The sequence below is a fragment of the Aquarana catesbeiana genome, linkage group LG04 (assembly GCF_042186555.1).
Source record: "Aquarana catesbeiana isolate 2022-GZ linkage group LG04, ASM4218655v1, whole genome shotgun sequence".
NCBI classification, from domain to species: domain Eukaryota; kingdom Metazoa; phylum Chordata; class Amphibia; order Anura; family Ranidae; genus Aquarana; species Aquarana catesbeiana.
In genome coordinates, this window is record NC_133327.1 from 643,966,160 (window position 1) to 643,982,536 (window position 16,377).

Sequence of the window (16,377 nt, forward strand, 5' to 3'; positions counted from 1 at the left end):
ATATATAGTTGACAACCCATCTGAAGAAGTGGATTTCGAATGATAGTTAACCCCTTGGCCCTCTAGGGAGTTTCAGATGCCGGGAGGCGGGGTGTGATTTATGATCATGTGACCGCTGTGATTGGCCTTTGGCATCAATTACAGCCTCAAATCTTTTTGAGAATGATGCTACAAGCTTGGCACACCTATTTTTGGGCAGTTTTTCCCATTCTTCTTTGCAGGACCTCTCAAGCTCCATCAGGATGGGTAGGGAGCGTCAGTGCACAGCTATTTTCAGATCTCTCCAGAGATGTTCAATCGGTTTCAAGTCTGGGCCACTCAGGGACATTCACAGAGTAGCCACTTCTTTGTTATCTAGGCTGTGTGCTTAGGGTCGTGGTCCTGTTGAAAGATGAACCTTCGCACCAGTCTGAGGCCCAGAGCGCTCTGGAGCAGATTTTCATCAAGGATGTCTCTGTACATTGCTGCATTAATTTTTCCCCCGATCCTGACTAGTCACCCAGTTCCTGCCGCTGAAAAACATCCCAACAACATGATGCTGCCACCACCATGCTTCACAGTAGGGATGGTATTGGCCAGGTGATGAGCGGTGCCTGGTTTCCTCCAGACATGACACTTGCCATTCAGGCCAAAGAGTTCAATCTTTGTTTCATCAGACCAGAGAATTTTGCTTATCATGGTCTGAGAGTCCTTCCAGGTAGGCTGCCATGTGCCTTTTACTGAGGAGTGGCTTCCGTCTGGCCATTCTATCATACAGGCCTGACTGGTGGAGTGCTGCAGAAATGGTTGTTCTTCTGGAAGGTTCTCCTCTCTCCACAGAGAAATGCTGGAGCTCTGTCAGAATGACCATCGGGTTCTTGGTCACCTCCCTAACTAAGGCCCCTCTCTCCCCCAATTGCCCAGTTTGGCCAGGGGGCCCGCTTTAGGAAGAGTCCTGGTGGTTCCAAACTTCTTCCATTTACAGATGATGGAGGCCACTGTACTCATTGGGACCTTCAATGCTGCAGAAATTTTTTTTGTACCCTTCCCCAGATCTGTGCCTCCATACAATCCTGTCTCGGAGGTCTACAGAAAATTCCTTGGACCTCATGGCTTGGTTTGTGCTCTGACATGCACTGTTAACTGTGGGACCTTATATAGACAGGAGTATGCCTTTCCAAATCATGTCCAATCAACTGAATTTACCACAGGTGGACTCCAATCAAGTTGTAGAAACATCTCATGGATGATCAGTGGAAACAGGATGCACCTGAGCTCAATTTTGAGTGTCATGGCAAAGGCTGTGAATTCTAATGTACATGTGATTTTTTTTCGTTTTTTTTTTTTTTTTTTATAAAATTGCAAAGCTTTCAAACAAACTCCCTTCATGTTGTCATTATGGGATATTGTTTGTAGAATTTTGAGGAAAATAATGCATTTAATCCATTTTAGAATAAGACTGTAACATAACAAAATGTGGAAAAAGTGAAGCGCTGTGAATACTTTCCAGATGCACTGTATAAAGAGGGATGAAACCCAGCATCCCCGGATTCAGCATCCATATAGCAAGTAGCAGCAACGGGAAAACTCCAGGTTCTACAGATGCTGAGATGCTGCGATTCACATAAAACACTCCCCTTATCTCCCAGAAAGAAGCCATGACTCATAATTTGACAATTTATTATTCTGCCTGTCTGGTTTGACATGGGATCTCATTTGCATATTGCAGATTTAGGCAGATCTCAGCATGTATTTACAGCACAATCGTTCACATGAATATTGCATTTTTGGCTGAATCCATGCTACTCCCTGAACAGAGCCAATGTACATCAATTGGAGTAAGCCAAACTGATTTGCTTTCTAAAGGATTTCTAATTCTGTTCAGCCAGTCTTAATTGTACAGCCAGCTATTTTGTTGCTGTTCCTGGGATCACTTCCCAGCTCATTGGGCAGTGATGGCAATTTATTTTCCAACAAGCAGGCTGACAAGGGTAGGCGCATGGATAAGCTAGGAGACACGGTAGGTGTCATCTGTCCTACTTTGTAAAGTAAAAGACTGACTGAACAGAATTACTAAGGTAAAAGTGTAAAGTTATATATATTTATACTGTCCACTTAGTATTATGTTACAAATAAACATTATAATACAAGGAAAACCCAACAGGTTATACATAGAATTGTGAGTTTTTCTGAGAAGAGAGCATAGTGAAAGCTGTTTGCTTTCAGACTATCTCCTTCTCTGACTGAGGAGGGGGAGTTACATTCTGATTCAGTTGTGTGTGTAAATTTTTTTGGAGATAGTGAGCCCTATAAATAACAGACTTTTTAACAGCACAGCTAAGAATATACTAGTGGTGCACCGAAATGAAAATTCCAGTGCCGAAACCGAAAATTCAGGATGCACTTGGCTGAAACCGAAATTGACAGTTTTAAAAATAAATATATTTTTTATATATAATTGTATTATATTTGACTTTTTAATTAACATTGTAAATTTAAATGAATATGAATTTATTGTCGGCCATTAACGGTACCTTTTTGGCCAATAGGCTGCTTTAACATGGAGCCTGGGTTTACACTGGTGCATGCAGAACACCGCATGTGATTTGCACAGGAATCACCACGCATTCCTGTGCACATCACATGCCACGTCTGTTCAGTGCGATTTGAGCCATACATTTTGTATGGTTCAAATCGCACCGCACCCGCATAAAAAAGGTGCATGGACCTTTTTTATGTTTCACTGGAACCATGCAATTCGATTCTGCCAATCGCACAGCGTTTTGCAAACCGTTTTTGGGGTGTCATTGAGCTAACATTGACACAACCGCAGTGGTTCACATGAGTGCAATTGTGATGCGGTGTGGGAAAAGCACAGGAATCGCTGCAAATCCCTCACCACATCGGTATAAACCAGGGCTGTGCAGTTTTTGAAGCACTTTTGCGTTAAAAAAAAGCACAAGAAAATCTCAAGACAAATGTAAGCCCTCATGTTTTTTCACCTTAATGCATCCTGCCCGGGGTTCTCGGCTCTTGAATGGATAGATTGATAGCAGCGCAGCCATTGGCTCCCGCTGCTGTCAATCAAATCCAATGACGTGGATGCCGGGGGGCGGGGCCGAGTCCTACATTCAGCGTCTATGGACGCAGAATGCTAGACTCGGGAGTGCGCCCGCAAGGTAACCCCCTGGGAGAGCGCTTTTCCTAGGGGGTTATACGATGCGGGGAGGAGCTACCAGCGCCACCGGGGGACCCCAGAAGTCGAGGATCGGGGCCACTCTGTGCAAAACGAACTGCACAGTGGAGGTAAGTATAATATGTTTGTTATTTTAAAAAAATAAAAACCGAAGCCTTACAATCACTTTAAGTCCAATTCGCAAACGGACCAGAGTAAAAAAAACATGTAATATTTACCACCAGGGTTTTGCTAGTGGTATCACATGCGGTATTTGTCAAAAAACAGCATGGGGTCAGGGGGACCCTCACACTGTTTTTTTGACAAATAGCTGGTTGCTAATAAGTGGCCGTCTTAACAACAAGTGACTCATCAGCTGTCAGAGGGTTCCCAGCTGATAGCTGAATGTAAAAAAAAACATGCAGACAATTAAAAATGATGAAAAAGAACAGTGTCACGTCGAAATGTAGAAAAAAAAAAACGGCGTGGTGCCCCCCTAAAATCCATACTAGACCCTTATCCGAGAATGCAGTTCAGGAAAAGGGGGACAAGGGCCTCATCCCCACAACCCTACCTGGTGGTTGTGGGGGTCTGCAGGCAGGTGACTTATTGGAATCTGGAAGCCCCCTTTACCAAGGGGGCCCCCAGATCTCGGCTCCCCCCCAATGTGAATGAGTGTGTGGTACATAGTACCCCTACCCATTCGCCAAAAAAGTGTCAAAAAGTAATTAAAACACAGATACATTTTTTTTTCAAAAAATAAAAAACAGTGTCCCCGATATAAATCCATCGTCCTTCATACCGCCCGCTGCACCCAAAAAAAAAAAAAACGCTCCCGCCGTCCATGAAGGTTGGCCACCTACTACAGGCTCCACAGTTTGACAGTTCTTACATAGGTAAGGGCGAGGGCATGGACGGGGGGAGCAATTTTTTTTCTTCAGGTGCGGTGGGCGGCGTGACTGACGATGGATTTAAATCGGGGGACACTGTTTTTTTATTTTTTTAATAATGGAAATTTTAAAAACTGTCTCTGTGTTTTTATTACTTTTTGACACTTTTCTGGTGAATGGGTACTACTCATTCACATAGGGGGGTCTGAGATCTGGGGGCCCAGAATAGGGGGCATTTTTGCGTTGAAGTCAATGGGACACAATTTTGCATTGCAGTCAAAGGGATGTGTTTTTGCATTGAAATCAATGAGACATGGTTTTGCATTGCAGTCAATAGGGGGCATTTTTGCATTGAAGTCAATGGGACGCTATTTTGAATTGAAGTCAATGGGATGAAATTTTGCACTGAAGTCAATGGGACCTGATTTTGCAGTGAAGTCAATGGGATGCAGCATGCCATTATCGGCATCTTTTTTTTCACTATCGGCAAATTGCCAATAACCCTATTTCCGGCTGATAATTTTCGGCGGACGATATATCAGTGCATCCCTACTTGATATAATGAATGGTGAAATCTCTTTCTCTGTACAGCATCCTAGTGGCCAGGGGGAAAGGTGGCCCATCCAGCTACAGCTCCCCAGATAATTCTCCCACATGGGAAGTTTACCTCTCCTGAGCACTGAAGGATGACTCTCAGGTTCTATAGGTTCTTATTGGCTCATGACTTTTGGGGTGTATTTTTTAAAAACACTGCACAGCAATTCACCCATTGAAAACACATGTATATTTGTTCTGTGTAAATGTGGGGGAAAAAAAATGTTATTAGGCTATTTCCTGTATTGGACAGATGGTTTTCATTGATTTAAAACTGAATGTAACTCATTTGGCCACTAGATGGCGTGAATTATTATAGTACATGACTATTATACTTAGCTCCATCTAATGGCCAAATGCATTATTCTACATTTTAAATAAAAAAAACAAAACCTTTGTGTAGCCCAGGAAATAGCCTTTTACATTTGATTTTTCCCTATTTGTACAAAAAGAGTGTACATGCACTTTTACTGGACGAATTGCTATGCAAATTCTTTTTATTAATACACCCCATAATTTATTTAATTTTTATGCATAGTAAAACTAAGAAAACATTTTACTGTTAAAAATTTAGGAAACAATTGACAATGTATTTGGAAAAGTTTTGTTTTTTTCTATTTCTCTGTTGACAAGAGAACCAAAAACAATATGTTCATGTGTCTAAAAAAGAAAAGTGTATGGGAGTTAAACACCAAGTGATTAATATTGTCTATAATTGCAGTTTAAGCTGAAGTCACTACTTTATCTTCATGAGGTCTTAAGACAAGTCCTGTTTACTGGCAGGGACAGTCTCTGCTATACCTGCATGATGCCAAAATGACAGGTCCTCTTTGCTGGCAGGGTTGGTCTGTACTACACTGCATGATGCCATAATAACATGTTCTCTCCTGGCCATGTCAGTCTCTACTACACCTGCATGATGCCATAATGTCAGGTCCTCTTTACTGGCAGGGCCAATCTTTGCCATACCTGAATGATGCCACAATGACAGGTCCTCTTTACTGGTCAGGTCAGTCGCTGCTACATCTGTATGATGCCTTACTTCCAGGTCCTTTTTACTGGCCCGGTTGGTCTCTGCTGCATCTGCATAATGCCATAATGCCAGTCCTTTATTTCTGGCCAGTTTGGTCTCTGCTATACCTGCATGATGACATTATGCCAGGTCCTCTTTGCTGGCAGGGCCAGTCTCTGCTACACCTGCATAATGACATAATGTCAGGTCCTCTTTACTGGTCATGTCAGTCTCTACTACACCTGCATGATGACATAATGTCAGGTCCTCTTTACTGGCCAATTTGGCTTTTGCTACAACCCCATGATGCCATAAAGCCAAGACCTTTTTGCAGAACTAGTCAGTCTCTGCTACACCTGCATGATGCCATAATAACAGGTCCTCTTTGCTGAACAGGTTGGTCTCTGCTACACGTGCATGATGCCATTGTGCCAGGTCCTATTTACAGGCAGAATCAGTCTCTGCTACACTGCATGATGCCATAATGCCAGGTCCTCTTTGCTGGCACCTTGCGTCAAAGACCAATACCACCATGGCATTGAGTCAGTGCTGTGCATGCATATGATGACAGGTCTTCTTTAGTTTCACCTCTATTCATAGATGCTATAACACTCAAGAGCCTGCACTGTATGACTGCTGTCGGCTCCTATTCACAGTTATAGGAAGCTTATTTAGCTCTGGTCCTCACTATGTCACGTTGCGCAGTGCAAGTGTATGACAGCCTATCTGCCACAATCTCTCTTGTCATTGTTGTGAATTCTACTTATCTGATCCAGAGTATGAGAGACAGAAGCAGAGAGACTGTCACCGAGCTAGGCCTGTCTTATAGATGTAAGCCAAATCAGGCAGGATACCTACTGACGGAGCAAAGCTAGGAGTGAGATCTAACAGTCAGTAGCTTCCTGATGTTACTCTGTCACACCCAGGGTCATTGGTACTCACTCAGAGGGCTCTGACCTGCCTGTTAGGCTTTATGCATCCAGCTCACAACTCCCTGCTTGACATTCCAGAGACAGGACTGCTGCAGCTACACCTCTAGGCCTAAGAGGCCTTTTGCATCCATCTCTAAGTCCAGTTAGACCATGTTCCCAATCCACTAGACCATGTTTTGGGAGACGGGCCGACCACAGCTGGCTCTTCTGGATGTAGGAGCATGGGACTCACCTCTGACAGTTTGGAGCTCACGCAGGCCTTTCCTACCTCACACTAGACAACTGAACGGAGCGATGGGGAGCAAAGGAAAGTGAGTATGTGCTGTAGGAAGTTAAAGAGAAGGTCCAGCCTGCACGAAAAAATTTAAGTCAGCAGCTACAAATTACTGTAGCTGCTGCCTTTTAATATAAGGACACTTATCTGTCCAGGGCACCCGCAATGTCCTCACCCGAAGCCGATCTGTCCTTCGGCTCTCGGGTGAAGGCGCCGCCATCTTCGGTAAGGGAATCAGGAAGTGAAGCCTAGAGGCTTCACAGCCTGGTTCCCTACTGCGCATGCGCGTGTCCTGCAGCACGTCCTCACTGGTCCCTGCTGTCTTCTGGGTCCTGTGTGTCTTCCAGAAGACAGTGGGGGTGGGGGGGCCGGACATGGCGTAGATCACTGCTGAGCCTGCGGTGATCTATGCCCGGAAGTGGGAGCAAATACCCGTATTATATAGATATCTGCTCCCCCCTGAAATGTGCCAAATGTGACACCGGAGGGGGGAGGAATCCGATCAGTGGAAGTTCTATTTTTGGGTGGAACTCTGCTTTAAGTCTGCCTGGTGTTTGGTTCAGTGCAGAGTTAGGATTACATAGAGAGTAAAACTAATTTGATAAGTAAGGTTTATGACTCTCAGGATCTTTAGTACAGTGGTCCTCAACTCCTGCACTCAGGACACACTAACAGGCCAGATTTTAAGTATTACCTTGGGGAGATGCAGACTAGAATACGGCAATCACTGAGCAGCAAATTACATCACCTGTGATGTATTTCACTTATCTTGCAAACCTGGCCTGTTAGTGGTTCCTGAGGACAGGAGTTTAGAACCACTTCCTTAGCAGTTTCAGTGATATTTCAAGAGCTCACTGTTGCTAGTGCAACAGCTTTTTCTTGACCTTTAGAGATGGTGTGGAAGAACTAACCCAATCACACAGTCTGAGAGGTGTGTGGTGGTGTGCTGGAGACTATTTTATGATGTTCAGTGGACATCAGGGTACTTCTATATTTCCATAGGACAAGGTTTCTCAATCTGACAACCAGCATATTGTTTACTGTAGCAGAATGAAATTACAATTTGTTAGATACCAAATATAATATAGATTAGAGCTGCACGATTCTGGCTAAAATGAGAATCACAATTTTTTGCTTATAATAAAGTTTGCGATTCTCGCGGCGTAACACCATCTTTCACAATATACAAAAAGATTGGGCTAACTTTACGGTTTAGCTTTTTTTAAAATTAATTGAAGTGTATTTTTTCCCCAAAAAATTGCGTTTTAAAGACCGCTGCGCAAATACATTGTGACTTAAAATATTGCAACAACCACCATTTTATTCTCTAGGGTCTCTGCTAAAAATATATATATATATATATATATATATATATATATATATATATATACATATACACATATATATATATATATATATATATATATATATATATATATATATATATACGTATATATATATATATATATATATATATATATATATATAATGTTGGCGAGTTCCAAGTAATTTTCCAGAGAAAAATACAGATTTTGACATTGTAAGAAACAAGTGTCAGAAAAAGGTTTTGTTTTTTAAACGGTTAATCTTCTCATCTACACACTGAAGTTCATTCCTTTGATCCTTTGATAAGAAAAAGTTACAATGTTCATAGTTATCTACCAGCATGGACAATGTTGTGAAAAACTTGGCAGACTGCTTGGTTTGTTTCTTTTGACAGCTGAGTGAGCAGAGAACTCTTTACACTAGTTACATGGATGAATTGGGAAATTCTGCATGGAGATCGTGAGGGGGGGTTGAATCGAGATTACAATTTTTTTTACGATTAATCCTGCAGCTCTAATATAGATAGATCTTAGGTATGTATTGTGTCTCATTAGCCTTCTCAACCTTGTAACATAGGTGTTTTTGTGTCCAACTGATTGGGTTGACTTTTTGCAGGGTGCAGCTGTGGTCAGTTCATGGGAGTAGTGGAAGACAATCATTCCAGTGGTGGTCAATTTCTGGGTCCAGTTGTTGGCAGGTGCAGTTAGTTGGCTTGCCACTAGATGACTCTGTTCCTCTTATAGTATGGTAAAGGCAAAGGTGTAATTTGGTGTTACATCCCCTTTTCGAGAAATTCCTCCTCTAGTGATATAATAGGTGAGGTTAGTGCCCACATAAATGCCAGTGGTGAGTGGAGTCTAGGGTAGACAGGGCATGGCAGCCAAAGACCCTGGAGCTATCAAGATGTAGTCTGTTGCAAACTGATATAAAGGGCCCTCTGCAGGGCTGAAGTCCCAGGCAAGGTGGTACAAAACACAATAGGAACAACTGTAGTCGTCCTGTCTCCCCTGACCTTCAAAAGCGGAGTGTGGAAGGGCTTGGAGGCTTGGACTGAGTCCTCTGATGTGAGTGATGGTGAAATCTTGGGAATGAGTGTGCCATCTGGGAGCATGCTTGGCAGGGCAGAGCTATAGAAGGGACATTGAGAAGAGACCGGTATACTAATGAGAGCACCTCGAATCCCCTGACCATCAGCTGAGGGTCCTGTGACCTGGCAATGGAAGATAAATGCTGTGGACTTAGTATACATGGGGAAGTGGTCCCAACTCTGTAGTTCTCCCAAGGAGAGAAATGGAGGTGTAGAGGGAAGACAGATTAAAAGATGTGGGCTTGCGCTCTGAGCGGAAATAAATGTTACAGAATGTCTAACCTTCCATGTGGCGTTCCACACAAAAGACTCTGCTAGTATGTCAATGTGATATGTCAAGGAAAGTTCACAGCAAAGTACGGGACAATGCATTTGTATGCAGACATTCCTTTATTCTCAAATATGTAGGCCTGAGGCTGGGGATATCATAAGGAGCCTAAGGTCAGGAGTATGACACAAGATGGTGGAAGGTTAATTCAACAACAGGTGGGTGTCTGCCTTATCCAAGAAGAAGCAGAGTGGGTATGTGCACAGTTTGGTGCCAACACCTGCCCAATCCTAGTTCCCCTTACGCATTGGTGGTCCTTTCTTTGTGTGGAAGGGGTTTGTCTTTGGGCCTAATGGTGCTCAGTCACTGAGTGTAACTGTAGTCACATCATTGGGAGTCTATGTACAGTGGGGGTCTGTCCCTGTGACTGGTTTGGTGGGCTCCACTACTTTGTTCAGAATATTGTTCTGACTTATGTCTAGTGGTGGCCTTTGTGACAATTGCTAGTTCCTTTTGAGAGAGAATAAGAAATTAGCACCATACCGTACACAGTGCCAATCTAATTTTCCCAGAAGTTGGTAACACACATGGTCAGATTCAAATCTCATGTCTGTGTTTAGGCAGCCATGCATTTGACAAAAAGCAGAGAAGTTAGATGGAATGCAGGGTTACCATAAACCTGCACTAGCCAGGGTCTGCAAAAGGTGTCTAATGAGGCTGTGATGTAAATGGTAAAGTCGTAAACAGTCTAGCAAGCAGCTCAGGAATACACATCTATGAGTACAACAATAACAGTAACAATAGCAGCGCTTTACCGCCGATGTCCCTAATGCCCTAGTGTTAAAGTAGCCTAAAGCTTTTTTTTTTTGCTGTCTGTGCTCCCTTTGGGGGAGATTCACCCTCTCTATTTGATTTGTCCATAAAATAGGAATAGTGGGAATATCTTCCTCTCACTTCCTGTTTCGGCTATGTGACAGGAAGTGAAGGAATATCTTCTCAATGGGACACAGAAAAACCTGAAAGGGTTATAACCTACCCATCACATATCCAAAATGAAAAAAGTTTTGCCTTTAGGTCTACTTTAAGGGTAAGATATGCGTAAAGTGCTTGCTTTACGGGTTAAATTAAAGTGAAACTCTAGGCAGATAAAATTTCAAATTTAATGAAAAAAGAATTCCAGGCATGGAATATTTTTGCATAGCTACATTGGTCCAGCCTGGAAGCTGGAAATCACTGAAGCAGACTCTGCTACTCTAGTGATCTCAACTAGCTTCCTGGTCATGTGCTGAGCTGCATAATGCATTCTGAATACAGGAGGTCGGCCCCATTTGGCACAGGCGCCATTCAGAGTTTGCTTTGTATTTTCTGAAATCATGAAAACAATTATGTCAGTGACACAGGTACGCTATTATTGCTGTAATGAAAACTGATAGTAATATCTATAGACCTCTATGACTAAGCCCAGGCGGGAGGGACGAAACGCGTCAGTGTGTGGTTTGTGGAGAAGCACAGGCTGAGGCTATTTTCTACTCTAAACTTACATGGGCTGGTAGGGTAGAATGGCATTCATTTGACCTCATTGCATGTGATTATCTGTAGTAGTGTTTAGTCCTGCAGCCTGGAAGCACTGGAGACATGGGCTCAATTTCCCAGCCACACTATCTTGCATAAATTCCCCATGTTCAAGTGATGTTGATTTTGGCCTTAGTATGGGTGAGTTAGACTACAACAGGGATGCCAAACTGTTACCTGATGTAAATGGCTCTGCTGCAGAATATGACAAACATATACTGTGTGTGTATGTATGTATATATATATATATATATATATATATATATATATATATATATATATATATTAATATATAGCCGCTAAAGAGCTGGTAAATTTTTTTTTTAAGGGTACAGTGTTGCCCCCCACAGGACACTTGAAGCACAGACAGTAACCGTCTCCATCAATCACATCCTTGTAAGTCTATTGAGTACAGAAGAGCTAGACGCACAGCAGTTAAACCCCCACCACCCCCTCCCCTCCCCCAGGTACTGTATGTCATAAACACTAAAATATTCATCTGCCCAACCTAAAATGACCTTCCTGGCAGCCTGAGCTTGCTGCTGGGAACAGACTGCTCCTTCCTCCCTGCCCGGGGCTGTGTTCTGACCTGTATGCCACACAAGCACAGACACGATCCCTAGATACATAATCATATGCTCTCCCTTCTAGAGGAGACAATTAGTATTCCAAACATCAATTAAGAGTTATTATTCTATTAACCCTTTCCTGGCCCCATTGCCTGCAGGATGCGGTGTCACAATGTCAACGCATGTAGGGACTAGTGATTTTCCCATAGCAACCTTTTATCACTTGCAGCAGGGGGTTGCCAACTGTGCCAGGTCTCCAGTTTTTGGAGATGTGTCCAAGGAAACATCCTAAAACGTCATGGTAAAATCCCTGTTTCTTTTTTTTTACCGTAACTTCTTGGCATTTTTTAGATAATGTTTTAGAAGTCTTACGCTTATTTTATTTTTTTAAAGTCAGTGTTATCTTTGGCGTTTGTGTTAAAAAATAAATAAATCGTGCAACAATTTAATTTAGCGCCCTTTTAAGTTAAGGGGAGGCTTAGGTGAGCAATAACTGAAGCAGCAACCACTGCAGCTTGGTGTGCCATAAAGAGAGCCCAAAACACCCGTGAGTATTCTACTGTATGGCACAACAGCTTTCTTATAGGGCAGGAAGCAAACAGTGATCGCCATATAGCAGGACCCTGTGCCATCAACCCTTATTTAACAATCATGAGCAAGTCCTCCTGATCCAGTTTAATAAATATGCCATTACTGAATCACCATTGGTCACGTTCCTTTATCAGTATCATATCGAGCTTAGGTACGCTTTAGCAGCAAAAACGCTCCTGAGAATGAATTTAAATGATCGGCGACTGTGATGCATCTGTACCGGAACCAAAGTCTTGGCATACCCTGCCAAGCACAGAATGCGAAAGTCTATTTAGGTAAGATCACAGGTACCCCCTAAGAATGCTTTGGTTAGGGACAGCATTGGGTAGGATGAGAGGGCATGATGGAACTTGTAGTCCACCACTGTCGTCCCACAGCCACTGGAGAGTCACAGGTTGCAAAAGACTGTTCTGGGCACCAGCAGTTGTAGTAACATTGTTTAGCATGGGTTGGCATGTATAGTGGCACGGTACAGATTGGCAGCTTTAGCTTGACTTGTAGTTCTACAGCAGCTGGAGGTGAAGCTGTTCTATGCTATAGCACTTTTGAATTTTACAGCAGCCCTCCTTAACTTTTTACCCCAGAGGAACCCCCTAAAATAATTTTTGGGTCTCAGGGTAACACTTACTAAACCAATTCATTGGAGGTCAATGGGAAAAATGCCCCGGTTTTCAAAAAGAAGAATGCCCCTTACAGTGACAGTCAGTGGGAAGAATGTCCCGTACCTCGATGATCGGTATAAAGAATCCCCCCCCCCTTTACATAGGTGGCCAGTATGAAGAATGCTCCCCTTGCACTAGTGGTCAGTGGGAAGAATTCCCCCCTTACATTGATGGTCAATAGAAAGAACTCCCCTCTTACATCGGCAGTCAGTGGGAAGAATGTTCCTTACATTGGTTAGCAATAGGAAGAATGCCCCTTATATTGGTGGTCAGTGGGAAGAATGCTCCTTACATTGGTTGTCAATGGAAAGAATGTCCCTTATATTGGTGGTCAGTAGGAAGAATGCCCCCTTACATTGATGGTCAATGGAAAGAATGTCCCTTACATGACTGGACAATAGGAAGCATGCCCCTTACATTGGTGGTCAAATGAAAGAATGTCCCTTACGTTGATGGCCAATGGAAAGAATGTACCTTACATTGGTGGCCAATGGAAAAAAATGTCCCTTACATTGGTGGTCAAATGAAAAAATTTCCCTTACATTGGTGGCCAATGGAAAGAATGCCCCTTACATTGGTGGCCAAAGGAAAGACTGTCCCTTACATTGGTGGTCAAAGGAAAGAATGCCCCTTACATTGGTGGTCAAAAGAAAGAATGTCCCTTACATTGGTGGCCAATGGAAAGAATGTCCCTTATATTGCCCCTTATATTGGTGGCCAGTGTGAAGAATGCCCCGTTTACAATGATAGTCAGAGTGAAGAATGCCTGCCCCCTTTACATTGGTCAGAGTGAAGAATTCCCCCTTACATTGGTGGTGAATAGAAAGAATGTCCCTTACATTGGTGGCCAATGAAAAGAATGTCCCTTATATTGGTGACCGATGGAAAGAATGTCCCTTACATTAGTGGTCTATAGGAAGAATGCCCCTTACATTGGTGATCAGCATAAAGAATGTCCCCCCTTCCAGTGGTGGTCAGAATGCCATCCTTAGACACAGATAAAGAGAGCACTGGTGTCATGCAGCTGGCTCTGCTAAGTGGCATTAGACCCAAAACACCATCAGATAGGAGGTCAATCATCCACAACTCAAGGAACCCCCTAGCTATCTCTGGAGGAGCTTTGTACGAGAATTGCTTATCTAAAGATTAGTTACTATGGGATGGCACAGAATAGAATGTCAGGGTTTGCTAGGCTTACGGTTCCACTGCAGCTGGAAAAACATAGTATCCAAAAGGCTGCTTAATGCAATATCGCTAAAAAGTCCTAAGCATTATTTAGCATATGTTGGCAAACATGATGGCACAGTATAGACTAGCAGAGTTTGCAGGACTTGTAGTTCCACAGCAACTGGCAAGCCATGGTTTGCAAGAAGCTGCTGTATGAATTATAACTAGTAAGTCCCCAACATAAATAAGCATAGATTGGCACACATGTTGGCACAGTATAGACTTGCAGGGTCTGTTGGGCTTGTAGCTCCAGGGCAGCTGGCTAGCCATGGTTTCCAATGCAATATTACCAGTAAGTCCCCAACATTATTAAGCATAGATTGGCACGCATGTTGGCACAGTATAGACTTGCAGGGTCTGCTGGGCTTGTAGTTCCACAGCAGCTGATTATCCATGGTTTGCAGTGCAATATTACCAGTAAGTCCCCAACGTTATTTGGCATAGGCTGGCATGCTCAAAAGAACAGCATAGACTGGCAAGGTTTGTTGGACTTGTAGTTCCACAGCAGCTGACCCAAAGCAGTTTGCAATAAACTGCTTGAGGCAATATCCCAAGTAATTCCTCATCATGAGGTTGGCGCACATGTTGGCACAGTATAAACTCAGGATCTGCCAAGCTTGTATCTCCACAGCAGCTGACCAGCCATGGTTTGCAAAAGGCTGCTCTATGCAATAAAACCAGCAAGTCCCCAATATTATTTGGCATAGGCTGGCATGTTCAGTGGCAGATCATAGACTGGCAGGACTTGCTGGACTTGTAGTCCTACAACAGCTGCTCCATCACAGTCAGCAGAAGGCTGTTCAATGCAACATTAACATCAACTCATAGACATTACATAACATAGGGTGGCATAGTATAGACTGGCAAGGTGTGCAAAATCCTGCCCCGTGCAAGATCAACCCCTCAATGTGATCTGCCAGTCATGCAACCCATGCACACTTCTCACAAACTTTTTGCAGTCTCCTCCTGTGCCCCCCTCCCTCTATACCCATCATCTTACCAGGGCTGTGCAGTGCAGGGGGTCCTGTGTGTGCTGGGTGGCAGGCTGGCAGCGATCAGACCTCCAGTTCCTTGCTGGCATCTGTGAGACCCGAGCTGTGCGATGTGTGACTTGCAGCAGACGTTGTGCTTATGAAATGATGGCTTTAGAGTCTAGCAGCGAGCGTGTGAAACCAGTAAATCCTGTTTAACATTTCCCTGTGGATCTGGCAGGAGGAATAGTAGTGTGCCCCCAGGGTGACAGAGGAAATATGACAACCTCGTGTCTACACCAACAACCCCCCAATCCCAGCCACGCCGGCCGGGCGCCCTCTGCTGACAACTGCTGCTACTGCAGGGACCTGCTCCAAGCTACAAAGTGTCACCTATAGGGCAGTGTATCCACTCTACACACTGGGGGTTATTTACTAAAGGCAAATCCACTTTGCACTACAAGTGCAAACTACAAGTGCAAAGTGCACTTGAAATTGCACTGAAAGTGCACTTGGAAGTGCAGTCCTGTAGATCCGAGGGGGACATGCAAGGAAAATAAAAAACAGCATTTTAGCTTGCACATGATTGGATGATAAAGTCAGCAGAGCTTCCCCTCATTTCAGATCTACCCCTTAGATTTACAGCGAATGCACTTCCAAGTGCACTTTCAGTGCAATTTCAAGTGCACTTTGCACTTGTAGTTTGCACTTGTAGTGCAAAGTGGATTTGCCCTTCATCCCACTGTTACCAGGGTGTATCTAAACTCAGGCATTCAAAAATAGATATTTCTTTACTTATTATTTATTTTAGGTACTTATGTAGCACCATCAATTTACACAGCGCTTTACATATACATTGTACATTCACATCAGTCCCTACCCTCAAGGAGCTTACAATCTAAGGTCCCTAACTCACATTCATACATACTGGGGACAACTTAGACAGGATCAAATTAACCTACTGGCATGTCTTTGGAGTGTGGGAGGAAACCGGAGTACCCGGAGGAAACCCACACAGGCACAGGAAGAACATAAAAACTCCAGGCAGGTAGAGTGTCGTGGTTGGGATACGAACCAGCAACCCTTCTTATTGCTAGGTGAAAGTGCTATCCACTACACCAATATGCAGCCTTTACTTTTATGTGTATTTAGAGCAGATAATAACAAATTTAATACTGGACACTTTTACCTCCTTCCCGCCCAGGCTGACCTTCAGCTTTCAGCGCTGTCACACTTTGAATGACAATT

The 16,377-nt window shown here is 43.5% G+C and overlaps 1 protein-coding gene across 1 annotated transcript in view; it reads right to left on the minus strand.

Moving 5' to 3' along the window:
• Nucleotides 1-15,413, minus strand: part of SERTAD4 (SERTA domain containing 4) — an 82,465-nt gene extending 67,052 nt beyond the window's left edge. The window contains exon 1 of the mRNA XM_073628428.1: nucleotides 15,159-15,413. The gene's annotated coding sequence lies outside the window, so the exon portion shown is untranslated. The remainder of the gene's footprint in view (nucleotides 1-15,158) is intronic.
• Nucleotides 15,414-16,377: the final 964 nt, after the last annotated feature.